This window comes from Oryctolagus cuniculus, chromosome 1, assembly GCF_051225735.1.
Source record: "Oryctolagus cuniculus isolate XC-2025 breed Fujian yellow rabbit chromosome 1, ASM5122573v1, whole genome shotgun sequence".
NCBI lineage: Eukaryota > Metazoa > Chordata > Mammalia > Lagomorpha > Leporidae > Oryctolagus > Oryctolagus cuniculus.
In genome coordinates this window covers 25,027,685-25,041,198 of record NC_142867.1, presented here as the reverse complement: position 1 = coordinate 25,041,198, position 13,514 = coordinate 25,027,685, and the positions used below count along the sequence as shown (strand labels likewise).

At 37.9% G+C, this 13,514-nt stretch overlaps 1 long non-coding RNA gene across 2 annotated transcripts in view; it reads right to left on the bottom strand.

The window, feature by feature from the left end:
* Positions 1 to 227: 227 nt before the first annotated feature.
* LOC149128323 (uncharacterized) overlaps positions 228 to 13,514 on the bottom strand; it is a 690,681-nt gene continuing 677,394 nt past the window's right edge. For both annotated transcript variants that reach the window (XR_016217594.1, XR_016217595.1), the window contains one exon: positions 228 to 309. This is a non-coding gene — a long non-coding RNA (uncharacterized LOC149128323). The remainder of the gene's footprint in view (positions 310 to 13,514) is intronic.

Genomic DNA, 13,514 nt, shown 5'->3' with positions numbered 1-13,514 from the left:
ATCTAAGCCACAAAGATATACAAGTGATACTATATAGAAAAAGACTTCAACTGCAAATATACTGAGACTGTACATGGAATAAGACTCCAGCGAAAAACATCCCAGCACACAATTTAATTTTCACTTTAATCATAAAAGCAGCTTCTGTGGATAATGGGAAAGTATAATTGCCTACATTAGAATAATCAAAAATTAAGAATCCAAAGGGAAAGAAAAGTTTTTCATTACCTATTTGTTTGCAACACAGATGTGAAGACTGTTCTCTGCAAATTGCTTGGGTTTATAGAGGAAACAAGTGAACAAATGAAGCTGGAAAAGAAACAGAAAATATAGAAGAAATTTATAGATCCTAGACACAAAAGAAGGAGTGAGAAAGTGAAAAAGAGAGACAGAGATAATGCTGCAAACCTTTTGAAATACAAGATATGAATTGAAACATTCATAAAACTTAACAACTTGCTCAAATTCCCAGAGTCTATCATTTCATAGAGTTGAGATTGGCCAACTTGAATGGTCAGAAAAACATTCCAGGGTATGACTTAACTGTTCAGGTCACCTCCTAACAAAATTTAAAATCCTTAGTACAACTCCTTCCTTTCAGACCCTATTTATCAAACCACTTCTGAGAGATACTCAGTTCCGATTCTCTGTTGGGATGTTTCCTGTCCTTGCAGTTCTCAGATGCTTTTCTAGAAGAGCCTTGATTGCTCTCCATGGGAGACCACCTTCTTCTGTCATCCATACTTCTTTTATCTCCTTGTGATTTCCCTTTTGCCTCCTTTTCCAAGAGCTGATAATTTGTGGCCCATGTCCTTCCCAAGGAGTGTCTATCTCATTAAAACCGACTCCTGTTGATATCCTTATGTCAACTTCAGTGGGAATGCCATCAGCACAGTGTACTGGTTGACCTGGACCTTCCTCTTTAACTCTAGTCCAACTGGTTGTCAGATAAACATCAAGAAAAGGACCTTGTGATAAAAGCAACACTTTTATCAGTACTATTTGATTATTTGTGTTCTAATAGAGAAATGACCTACATTTTTTTTTCTTCCCAGCAGTGAACCTAATAATTATATACCTATCTTCCTTAATAGAACATATGCTGCTTTCTATAAAAACAGTAAAACTATTACACACTGAATAGCAGTGAAAATGAAAACCAAGATCTCCATTTTTTACCTCCTACTACAAAGAGAACAGGAGTCACCCACTTGGACTAGATGAGAAATTTGGGCCCATCTGGCAAAATACTAAGTAAAGCTCAAAGGAACCAAAGTTAAACTTGCTGTTCCTTTAAAAGCTTTACACTTACTGAATACCTTCTGCTCCTTTTGGAATGCAAATGGAAGGTCCTTAGTTCCAGACCAACCAAGGCTACAGGATGTAAAAGTAAGAGCAAGACAATCATTCTGCATTTGTATACCACCAGATTGTCTAGATGCTGCTCTCAGGCTCTCCTCTGAGATCAGAGAGCAGAAATCACGGCAAATATTGTACATGGGCAAATGTGAAAACCAAAACCAGCTGATACCAGGTCACAGATTCACAACATATAGGCTCTTTAGCAACTAATCTATGAGAAATATTATTATTATTATTAATAATAATAATAATTAGAGAGGAATGTGTTAAGCTGCATTCAAGGCAAGTGCTCAGAATAGTAGCAGTTGACTTCAGACTCCAATTCATTTATAATACATGTATTAATGAAAAGGATACTACACAGGAGCTGGCAGCGGGTAAAAGCCCCAGCCTGCAGCACCAGCATCCCATCTGGGCACTGGTTCGAGTCCCAGCTGTTCCATTTCTGATCTAGCTCTCTGCTATGGCCTAAGAAAGCAGTAGAAGATGGCCCAAGTCGTTGGGCCCCTACACCCATATGGGAGACCCAGGAGAAGATTCTGGCACCTGTCTTCGGATCAGCTCTGCTCTGCCCATTGTAGTCATCTGGGGAGTGAACCAGTGGATGAAAGACCTCTTTCTCTGTCTCTACCTCTCTCTGTAACTCTGCCTTTGAAATAAATAAACTAAACCTTTAAAAAAAAAAGAAAAGATACTATATTATGCTCACCATAGTCATGGACAGGATAGGGTAATATGGATAATATCTGCTGATGGAGTGATCTGCCCACAAAGAGAACCAACAGGTTAGTCCACGGCAGTGGCTTTCAATGTGGAAAGCCAGGGCTTCAGCAGAGGTCAACTTATGAAGAGTCCTGGCAAATCTGCCTGTCAAGAGTTGGAATCACGAGAGATGGAACTGCCCTGGAATCGCAGGGCGCCCAGGTCAGAGCCACAGACCTTGCAGGCTCTAAGCTGAAAAGCTCTTCACTTGGCCCAGCTTCCAAAGTAACCACTGCTGCTGAGGGAGTGGCCAAGTAGGGTCAGTGGCATTGCAGGCAGAACTGTAAATTTCCTGTTAGAGATGCCACCTGCATTTACCTGGCCAGCTCTCCTCCCAGGCCAGCTAGGTAATGGAAGTCAACAGGGTGCCTTCCCCAAGGAGGTTCACACCTCCCTTATGATGTACCCCATGTGAAGAGGTAGACAAGTCTGGGCCTTATAACTGGCAAGGCCTTAAAGCCCACCAGATTATTATCAGGCCCCTTCTGTGGGTTTCTATTTGCCTCTCAATCAGAGAACTTATTCGTAACTTAGATAGCACCTTTCTTAGGTCCTATAATAATGACTCTGCCTTTTGTTCTAGACTCTGTCTAGACCACTTGAGGCCTCATTCCTTTGTAATCATAGCCTCTACTCATACATCAATGGCTCTACTCCAACCTGTGTGTGTATTGATGGTCTTCCCTCCCCCACCCACTTAATGTTGTATGATTGTTCAGATTTTCTTTACAGAAAAACCCCTCTACCTGCAAAAGATGAATGGCCTTTCTCTAAGTCTTTGTTGAGGTCAGCTTTAAACCACTTCCATCAAACAGTCTTCACAAGGGTCCAGAAACCCCCCTCATTTCCTCTCCTCTATGAAATCCTCTCATTACTTGGTTAATGCTATTACTAGGAACATTGGTTGCTATTCTCACCCTTTTATACTACTGTGTCTGTTTAAGTGTTTTCAGGAGGTAATAATGGAATTAACCAAGGCCTTCACCAACCAGGCAATCAACTAAATGCTGCTACAGGGATATACTTGGCTCCCCACCCAAGAGATAGTTGCTTGAGACATTGCCCCATGCTAACAGAGAGTACCTGGTTGCCCCATGTCAGCAAGAAGTAGCACTAAAGATAGATCATGTCCTCTACCCCTCCTAGACTTTTGGGGCTAATGTAATCCCATACAACTCCTGCTTTATAAAAAACAAAAGGGGGAGGGGAATGTTAGTAAAATGGTGCAGTCTTATCTATGGGGCGATCTATACCCCAGACATTATCCTAGGCTCTAGCCCCCACTGCCATGGCTGGAAGCCAGGTGACCCCATGGCCCAACCACCGATTTCAGCTCCACCCCCACTCTATTGGGAGTCACTGCTGCTATTTCCCTACCCGCTCCTGCAAAGGTTTAAGAGGACCTGTTTCTGAACACATGGCTTTCTCTATCTCTCTCTCTCTCTGTGTCTCTTGATCTCTCTCTTATGCTCTCCTCCCTCTTTTCCTTCTTCATCCCTTCCCTCCTGTCTGTCGGGTTTCCCCCAATAAACCCTTTCCCTTAAAAAAAAAAAAAAGAAATCTACTGATGGAAAATTTCCAGGTAAGTAAGCTTTAGAGAGTTATTTAAATGCAAATACCTGAGAGATTTCAAGGCTTAGAAAACAACTTTCAAATGACTTTAAAGTTTAGAAGCATATTCAACCAGTCTAACATTTTTTTGTTAAATTCATCACAAAATATATTACATCCAGGGTTGATTGTAAAGATCTTCAAATGGCTTTCCACATTGAGTAGAATACTTTTAGTCCCTTCATGATAGATATCTAAAAGGTAAAGGCAAGCAATTTTTGATGGACTACAATACATAAGCTTATAGAGTAGAATTTATTTTCCCCAAGTCTTGTCTGTAACAGCCTAATCTGAAACTAACATGACAGCCATCTCTGTTATAAGACAAATTGTTGAGTGTAATATATGAGGATCAAGAACTAGAACAGCCAATATGATCATGCCTTTACCACATTCAGAGAACTTCTGCCAATATGTCTCCATTAGGAAGAAAACTGACACAACATGTATCCAACTGAAAGGAAATCAAGGTGCCAGCTATCTGAAATATCCCTTTCCTCAATTCCCTTTGTTCATAGTAATGAAAGAAAAACAAAATTCTATATGTAAAGAAAACTGAGAGTAATTTTCTTTTGAATTCATGTATTCTTGGACTTCATTGACCCTGATAAATATAATATATCCAAACTACTCACCTTGTTAAATTTAATAGCTGATGAAAGGCTGCTTGATTTAATGAGATAATCTTTAGTATTTTACTGGGGAGCTCTAGATTCTGGTCCTGTATATTATCCTAGCCCCACCTAAATTCTACTCTTTCCTTGTACTCTTATCCTCAGTGAATAACACATAATTTGCATGTGTCAGAAGCTTGGGAATCTTTTATGACAGTTATCCCTCCTTTACATTGCATAGCTTACCTAACCAACTTTTCAGCCATGCTAAGAGTCTGATGACCATTTCCTTCTCTGTTTTTACTGCAAATATATTAGATCAGGCCTCCAAATGTCTTCACACTTATTATAGCAATTTTTAAAATATCCTCATAATTGCCTGTCAGTCTTCACTTCCATGCCTTTTTGAGAGCATGGTACACATTGCTGCCTGAAAATATTTGTACACACACGGATCATGTCAGGAACTCAGCCAATTTAATTATGCCACATGGGCCTCAGGATTTTTTTTTTTTTCTGAAGACTATGAAAACATTGATTTAATTGAATAATTATTTGGGTTAAAAAATGTTTCCCAAGTAAAGTGCCTTGATCAATGTCTAACTTTTAGGAAGTATGAAATGTGTTACTCCTCTCATTCTCTCACCTTTTTTACTCACCTTTACCTCTGTATATACTCTGGTACTTTCTTACTTGAGGATTCAGTGATAAGATGCTATTCCTTTGCTTCATCTATAACATCTGTGAAAATCCTTCTTATAGCACTCAACCAACTGAGCTATAGCTGTTTGTGTAATTCTCTGTTCTCCTCAAGAATTGCAAGTTCCTGAATGCTAAGGGCTTTCTATTCTAATTTGATATTCCCAATGCTTGGCTCACTGTATGTGTAAGTGATTAATATATCTTGGTTGATATTTAATAGCTTCTGACACTAAATTGTTGAATATATCAAATAAGCTCAAATGTGTAAAATTAACTTTTTTTAAAAAAATTGTCAAATGTTTAATAGGATTAAGTGCTATTAATATCACTATCATTAAGGAAAACTAGGATAACTTTTTTCCCATTCTCATTCAAGCTCTATAATAAGATGACAAAATATGAAGGTTTATTTCCCAAAAACAAATTCAAGAACATTTTTCAAAAAAACCTTAAACAAAAAGTGGTTTAGGGACCAATTTTGTGATATAGTGGGTAAAGCTGCCGCCTGCAACGCCAGCATCCCATATGTGTACAGGCTGCTCTACTACCCATCCAGCTCACTGTTAATGGCCCGGGAAAAGCAGTGGAAGATGTTCCAAGTGTTTGGGTTCTTGCCACTCATGTGAGAGATCAGGATGAAGTTCCTGGTTCCTGAATTCAGCCTGGCCTAGCCTTGCCCATTGCAGCCATCTGGAGAGTATACCAGCAAATGGAAGACCTCTCTCCCACTCTCTCTCTCTCTCTCTCTCTCTCTCTCTGTAGCTTTGACTTTCAAATAAATAATAAATAAATAAATCTTTAAAAAATTTTATTTGTTTATTTCAAAGGCAAAGTGACAGAAATAGATGGGGGCAGAGAGGCAGAAATAGAGTATTCCATCTAACAGTTAACTTCCAAAATGCATATAACAGCCAAGGAGGGGCCAGGCCAAAACAGGAACCAGGCACTCCATTAAAGTCCACCACGTGGTTGACAAGAACACAAGTATGCATCTGCTCATGCATTCATTACATTTCAGTTGCATTAGCAGGGAGCTAGATTGGAAGCAGAAGTGGGAGTTGATCCCAAACACCTGCTTATGGGATATAGGCATCCCAAGTGACAGCTTCACCCTCTGTGCCACATTGCCAATCCTTAAAATAGCTTTCTTAAGGCTACAATCACCTCCCCCCTCATATATTTTATAATGAGATTTCTTATTGGAATGAAGAACCATAAATTACCAAGATAGATCTAAATCAGTTGGGAACACACAAGGTTAAGAAAGAAGATTTCTAATTTCTAAGAGTTTAACTTGTCTTTCCTTGATCAATCTCTAGTTAAGGAAAAAATACTTCACTGATTTCCACAGCATGTCAATACATTGAAGTCTCACTGTACTTTTCTTACTGTGAAAGGTCACAAATAGAACAGGTAGATATAATGCTTGTGGATAATGCCTATATATATCTTGAACCAATGACACTGTAATTTTCAGTTTTAGGAAAGACTGATGATTTATTTCCTTTGAAGTTTCCAAAGAACATCTAAATGAAAGAAGCATGCTGTGATCCATGATGCCATTTTTAACACTGAGTTTCAAATGTCATGTAATGATGAATCCATTCTCAATAAGATGGTTTGCAAGTATGTACAGAATAGTTGCTAGAATTTCCAGGAGATGGGCAAATCAAAAAGCAATTATTCAACTATACAGATTGACAACCAACTATTTCAGCACTCTGGAAACACATGAAGGCATGAAAAATTCTGAGGAGGTAGTTATACTCGAAATTAGCTGAGGAACAGGTAAGGAAAGCAGGAGTTGAGGATGGTCTTCTAATTCTTCCTTCCCTTTACACCTCCATTGCTTGGAAATACATCCAGAGTCAAGTAGACCCAGGGAGACTAGCACCTTCTCTGTTGACGTTTAATGAGAGAACAAGGCTCATCAAGCACACTGACATTGCTGAAAAGAATTACCAAATATTTTCAGTTTTACACTGCATGATGCGGGCAATACTTTGATTGAGGCCATACATAAATGTAGCTAAAAATCATGAGGTTCCAAGCCAGACACAAACCCTTGGTCAATCTTAAGGTTGAATATAGGCTGGCGCCGTGGCTCAATAGGCTAATACTCTGCTTGCGGCACTGGCACATCGGGTTCTAGTCCCGGTTGGGGCACCGGATTCTGTCCCGGTTGCTCCTCTTCCTGTCCAGCTCTCTGCTGTGGCCCGGGAAGGCAGTGGAGGATGGCCCAAGTCCTTGGGCCCTGCACCTGCATGGGAGACCAGGAGAAGCACCTGGCTCCTAGTTTCAGATCAGCGCAGTGCGCTGGCCGCAGTGGCCATTGCGGGGTGATCCAACGGAAAAAGAAGACCTTTCTCTCTACCTCTCTCTTTCACTGTCCACTCTGCCTGTCAAAAAAAAAAAAAAAAAAAGATTGAATTATGAATGGGGCAGAGGCCCACCAGAATGTAAATGCCAGGAAGAGGAAAACAGACTAAAATTTGAATGAGATAAACCACATATGAATTCATCAGGAGAAATTGGAAGCTTACTGGTTTGAAATGGTTGAGCACAATCTCAAATCAGTCTTTAGTTAATTACTAACCTACTCAAGATATAGAACATTCGGCTGGCCCCGTGGCTCACTAGGCTAATCCTCCGCCTTGCGCCAACGGCACACCGGGTTCTAGTCCCAGTCAGGGCGCCGGTTCTGTCCCAGTTGCTCCTCTTCCAGGCCAGCTCTCTGCTGTGGTCAATGAGTGCAGTGGAGGATGGCCCAAGTCCTTGGGCCCTGCACCCCATGGGAGACCAGGATAAGTACCTGGCTTCTGCCATCGGATCAGCGGGGTGCGCCAGCCGCGGCGGCCATTGGAGGGTGAACCAATGGCAAAAGGAAAACCTTTCTCTCTGTCTCTCTCTCTCACTGTCCACTCACTGTCTCACTGTCCACTGTCAAAAAAATAAAAAAATTAAAAAAAAAATTCTTGGAAGCAAAACCACAGGGCAAGCAAACTTCAGAGATTTAGACAAAGAAAATTACTAAACAAAGAAATGAACAACAACTATAAAATATTAATGACAACAGCATTCAGTTAAAAAAATCAGGATTCTAGAGTTGTTGCAATATATTATCTCAGATATCTGATTGTCAACTAAAAGATATAAGACACATATTGAAAGAATATGTTATATTAAAGGACAATAATAGTTAATGGAAACTGTTCATCAGTATACCTCAGTGTTTGACTTAGCAGACAAATGCAACAAAGTAGTATAAATATGATCAAAAACTGAAAAAGAAATACAGTTCTACAAGGTGAAGAAATTCAGGCAACAATAAATTGAAAGGCAAATATGTTTCTTATTTGTGGAAGTCAATACAGAGAGAGTATTAAAATTGTGAGAATGTAAATAGTTATAAATACTGCTTCACTGAGTCATACTATGTACATGAGAATATAGCTTTCTTTTTTAAAAAGATGTATTTATTTATTTGAAAGTCAGAAATGCACAGAGAGAGAAGGAGAGGCAGAGAGAGAGGTCTTCCATCTTCCGGTTCACTCCCCAAATGGTTGCAATGGCTGGAGCTGAGCCGATCAGAAGCCAGGAGCCAGGAGCTTCTTCCAGGTCTCCCATGCAGGTGCAGGATCCAAAGGAGTTGGGACATCTTCTACTGCTTTCTCAGGCCACAGAGGAGAGCAGGATTGGAAGTGGAGCAGCTGGGCCTTGAACTGGCACCCATGTGGGATGACAGCACCACAGGTGGAGAGTTGGCCAACTACACCACAGCACTGGTCCTGAGAATACAGCTTTCTTTCTCCACATTATGATCATTGCCATGAATCTCTCACTTTGTAATAGTAATCTCTGTGTTTAAGAAAAATGATATATATGTTTGTGTGTATATAATGTGCACATGTGAAGTGAATGTGCAAAAATGTTAGCTGTTAAATTTTAAAATTAAAAAATTGAAAATTTAAAAAAGAAAATGAGTCTCAAAGTGTGTCTCAATAAATGTATACACAAATATATAGATACACATATACATATACATATACATATATAAATATATATAGAGAGAAATGGAAATTCTGGGATTGAAATTTAAATATTTCCAAAAAATTAAAATTAAGTGCAAATGTCCCAGGGTAGATTGAAATAGCAACTAAAAGTCTTAGACTATACAAAAGTTCAGTGGCAGAGCTCATTTAGTAAATTCTGCCAAATATCTAATGAATAAATAAAAAACTATCACAAATTCTTTCAAAACACACATAAAAGAATATGTCTGGGGCACCAGCATTGTGGCATAATGGATTAAGCTGCCACCTGCAGCACCAGCCTCCCATAAGGGTGCCTTTGGAGCCCTTGCTTCTCTACTTCCCATCCAACTACCTGCTATTGCTCTTGGGAAAGCAGTGGAAGATGGTCCAAGTCCTTGTCTCCTGGTTTGGCCTGGCCCAGTCCACTGTTTGCAACCATTTGTAAACCATTTGCAACCTCTCTCTGTAACTCTGCCTTTCAAATAAATGAACCACATCTTTAAAATAATATGGATTCATTCTACTCATAATATTATCTAGGTAATAAAGAGAAGTAAGATAATTTCATACACACACACACAGATTGTCAATCAATATCTCCCATTAAAGTGTATAAAAAATTCTTAACAACATATTAGTAAACTGAATCAAGTAACACATAAAAAAGTATTACACCCAAGATTAAGTGGGATTTATCCTAGGAATGATTATCCAAGAAATGATTATTTCAATATTGGAAATCAATTAATAATATATGTCATATTAGAATAAATGCCAAAATCAAAATTATTATCTTGGCAAATGTAGAAAAAATATCTAACATAATCTAATACCCACTTGTGATAAAATCTCTCAGCAAACTAAGAATAGTGGACTATCTCATTTTGAATATGGGTAATTACAACAAACTTACAACTAACATACTTGATGATAAACAACAAAATGATTTCAACCTAACATTAGGAGCAAAGCAAAAAATGTTTGCTCATTCTCCTTTTACTCACATAAAGTTAAAGTTTCTTGTCAATTCAGTCAGATAAAGGAAATAAATAAAAGAGGAGCAGGCATTTAACCTAGTGGTTAAGATGCCCATGTCCCCCCTGAACTTCCTGAGTTTGATTCCCAGTTCTGAGTCCTTATCCAGCCTCCTGCTAATTCAGAACCTGAAAATCAGTGGTGAAGGTTGAAGTAACTGGTTTACCAATACCCACGTGGGACACTTGAATTGTGTTACAAGTTTCTGGATCTTAAAAAAAAAAAAAAAAAAAAAAAAAAAACAAGTTTCTGGATCTTGGCTCAGCTCAACCCTGGCCATGACATTTGGAAAATGAATAAGCAGGTGGGAATTTCTCTCTCTTTCTCTCCCTTTTTCTCTCTTTCTCTCCTCTCTCTCTCTCTCACCTCCCACCTGAAATAAATAAAAATTATCACCAGACTGGAAAGAAAAACTCCAGAACATATAGCATTACGCATAGAAAATTTCAGATTCCCCCTAAAATCCATTAGAATGAACAAATGAGTAAAATACTTTGTAAAGTACAAGGTCAATAGACAAAAATCATTTGCATTTGCACTTGTACATACTAATAACAAAAAAATCCCAAACACAGATTTATAAAGCAATATACTAATAGTAATAATTAAAAATAATATGGATAAATTTAATGAAAGAATTTCAAGACCTATACACTGAAACTATAAATCATTGATGAGAAAAATTAGAGATCTATTTAAATGCATAAATATTCCATGTTTATGGATCAAATAATCATTTTAAAAGGCCAGTTATCCCATCTATCTACAAATTCAGTACAATCCTATGAAAAACCCCAATAAACTCTTGGAGAAATTTGTGGTCTACTCTTAAAATTTGCATGAAATTATAAGAATCTAAACTAGCCAAGCAATCTTGAAAAAGAAAAAAAATATTATTACATTCCAAAATTTGATATAAAGCCACAATAATCAAGGAAATATACCATTACAGAGATAGTCATAAAACTAAATTATACATAATTGAAATTTCATAAACAATTCTTTATATATAAAAGCCATTTTTGTTTTTTGAAAAATATGTCAATGCATTCAATGAAGGAAATGTTCATCTTTTTATAGACAGTGCTGGAATATGGTATAGCCACATCACAAACATGCCTTTAGACCCACTGTATGCAAAAGTTAACATGAAATCAATCATATACCAGAATATCAGAACAAAAATTATTAAAACCCTTCATTACTTTGTGTTGGGCAAAATTCTCAGGGATTATAACATTCACTAAATAAAATAATAACCTGGCTTTCATCTAAATTAAAAATATTACACTTCAAAAGACATAAGAAAATGAAAAGACAAATGACATCATAGGAGAATATATTTTTATAATTATGTATTTGATAGAAAATTGAACAAAAAGCACAAAGTTCTAGTGACTAGAGAATATAAAAATTATCAAATAAAGAAAATGTAGGGCCAGTGGTCACATATAATATGCTCAGTATCTATAATCATTAGTGAAATATAAATTAAATTCATAATGAGCTTTCATAGTACACCTTCTCACGGACAAGATAAAACCAATTGCTGGCAATAAGTAGGAAAATTAGAATGTTTGTACATTATTAATGGGAATAAACAATGGTGCAGGCATTTTAGAAAATAGTTTAGCAGTTAAAGTGTTAAACACAAATTTATGACATGACTTAGCAACCACAGTCTTAAGATCTATTCAAGAGAAATGAAAATGCTTTTATACAAAGACATACACACAAAGGTAGTATCAGCAACATTTATCTTAGTCAAAACTGGAAACAACCCCAAGCCTATCACCTGATCATAAAAACTGTGGTATAACCATAAAATGAAGTACCACTCAGCAATAAAAGGAATGATTACTGATGTAAGCTACCATGTGGATGAGCCTCACAAATACTATACAAAGTAAAAGAAATCAGATGTAGAAGACTTTCTTGCCTGATTCCATTTATCTGAATTTCCATAAAAGATAAATTTATCTATACAAAACAGATTGGTTCTAGGAATTTGAAATATCTGCAAAAGATATGAGGAAAATTTTGAAGTTGAAGTCCTTGAAGTCTTTTTTTTTTTTTTTTTTTTTTTGACAGGCAGAGTTAGACAGTGAGAGAGAGAGAGACAGAGAGAAAGGTCTTCCTTTTCTGTTGGTTCACCCCCCAAATGGCGACCACGGCCGGCACAATGCACCAATCCAAAGCCAGGAGCCAGGTGCTTCCTCCTGGTGTCCCATGTGGGTGCAGGGCCCAAGCACTAGGGCCATCCTCCACTGCCCTCCTGGGCCACAGCAGAGAGCTGGACTGAAGAGGAGCAACCGGGACAGAACTGACGCCCCAACCGGGACTAGAACCCGGGGTGTCAGCGCCACAGGCGGAGGAGGATTAGCCTAGTGAGTTGTGGCGCCGGCCCCTTGAAGTCTTTTAAAACTAGATTGTAGTCTTGGTTATACAACTTTTTAAATTTATTAAAAATTATAGGATTGTACATTTCTAATTTGTAAATTTTATGGTTTTAAACCTTATTGAAGCTGTTAAAATGTAGAGATTTCGCATAAAACACAATTTTAAAGTTCTTAATAATTAAAATGAAAAATAAAATATATAGTAAAAAGGCATCTTCATTCCTTCCTGGGTAGAGTTTGACTCATATGTCATACAGGTAGCAGATAATGAAGCTTGACAAAAGCCTTCATCTCCAATTTTTGCATTCATCTTTCCAGTACTAAAAGTCTTCTCCAAATTTAAATATTCACCCCAGCCAAACTCTGTTTTTCTAACCCTTCTGTTATTACTCATCTAAATTCATACTGCCAGAAACATTATTCATCATGCTAATAGTCTTTTTAATCAAAGTATGCATTGCATATTTCTAAGCAAGCCTGAAACTCAAAGTGCTACATGATTAGAAATGCCAACGTGTCTCCCAAGTAAGACCCAGAGTAAAACTGGCACCAGTCAGAACTTGAATTGTGTTCACTGTTTCTTGATAGTGCTATGTAGTCAGCTGGTCATATCTGCTTTGTATGGCCATCATCCTCTTGGCTGTACAGAAAACTGGTTAAGAAAAGTCTTCCCATCATAAATCTGAACCAATGTAAAATACTGTCATGCTTTCTGCCATCATGCTCCTTTTTAAATTTTTTAATTTATTCATTTTTTATTTATTTAAAAGAGAGAAAGAAAGAGAGAGAGTGAGCAGGCATGAGAGAGAGATCCTATCCACTAGCTCACAAAGCCAGGACTGGTCCAGGCTGTAGCCGGGAGCCCAGAATTTAATCCTGTCCTCCCATGTGAGTGGCAGTGATCCAATTACTTGAGCCATCACCTGCTGCCTCTCAGCATAAAGGTGGAAATGCAAATTGAGCTGGGATTCGTATTAAAGTACTATTATATGGAA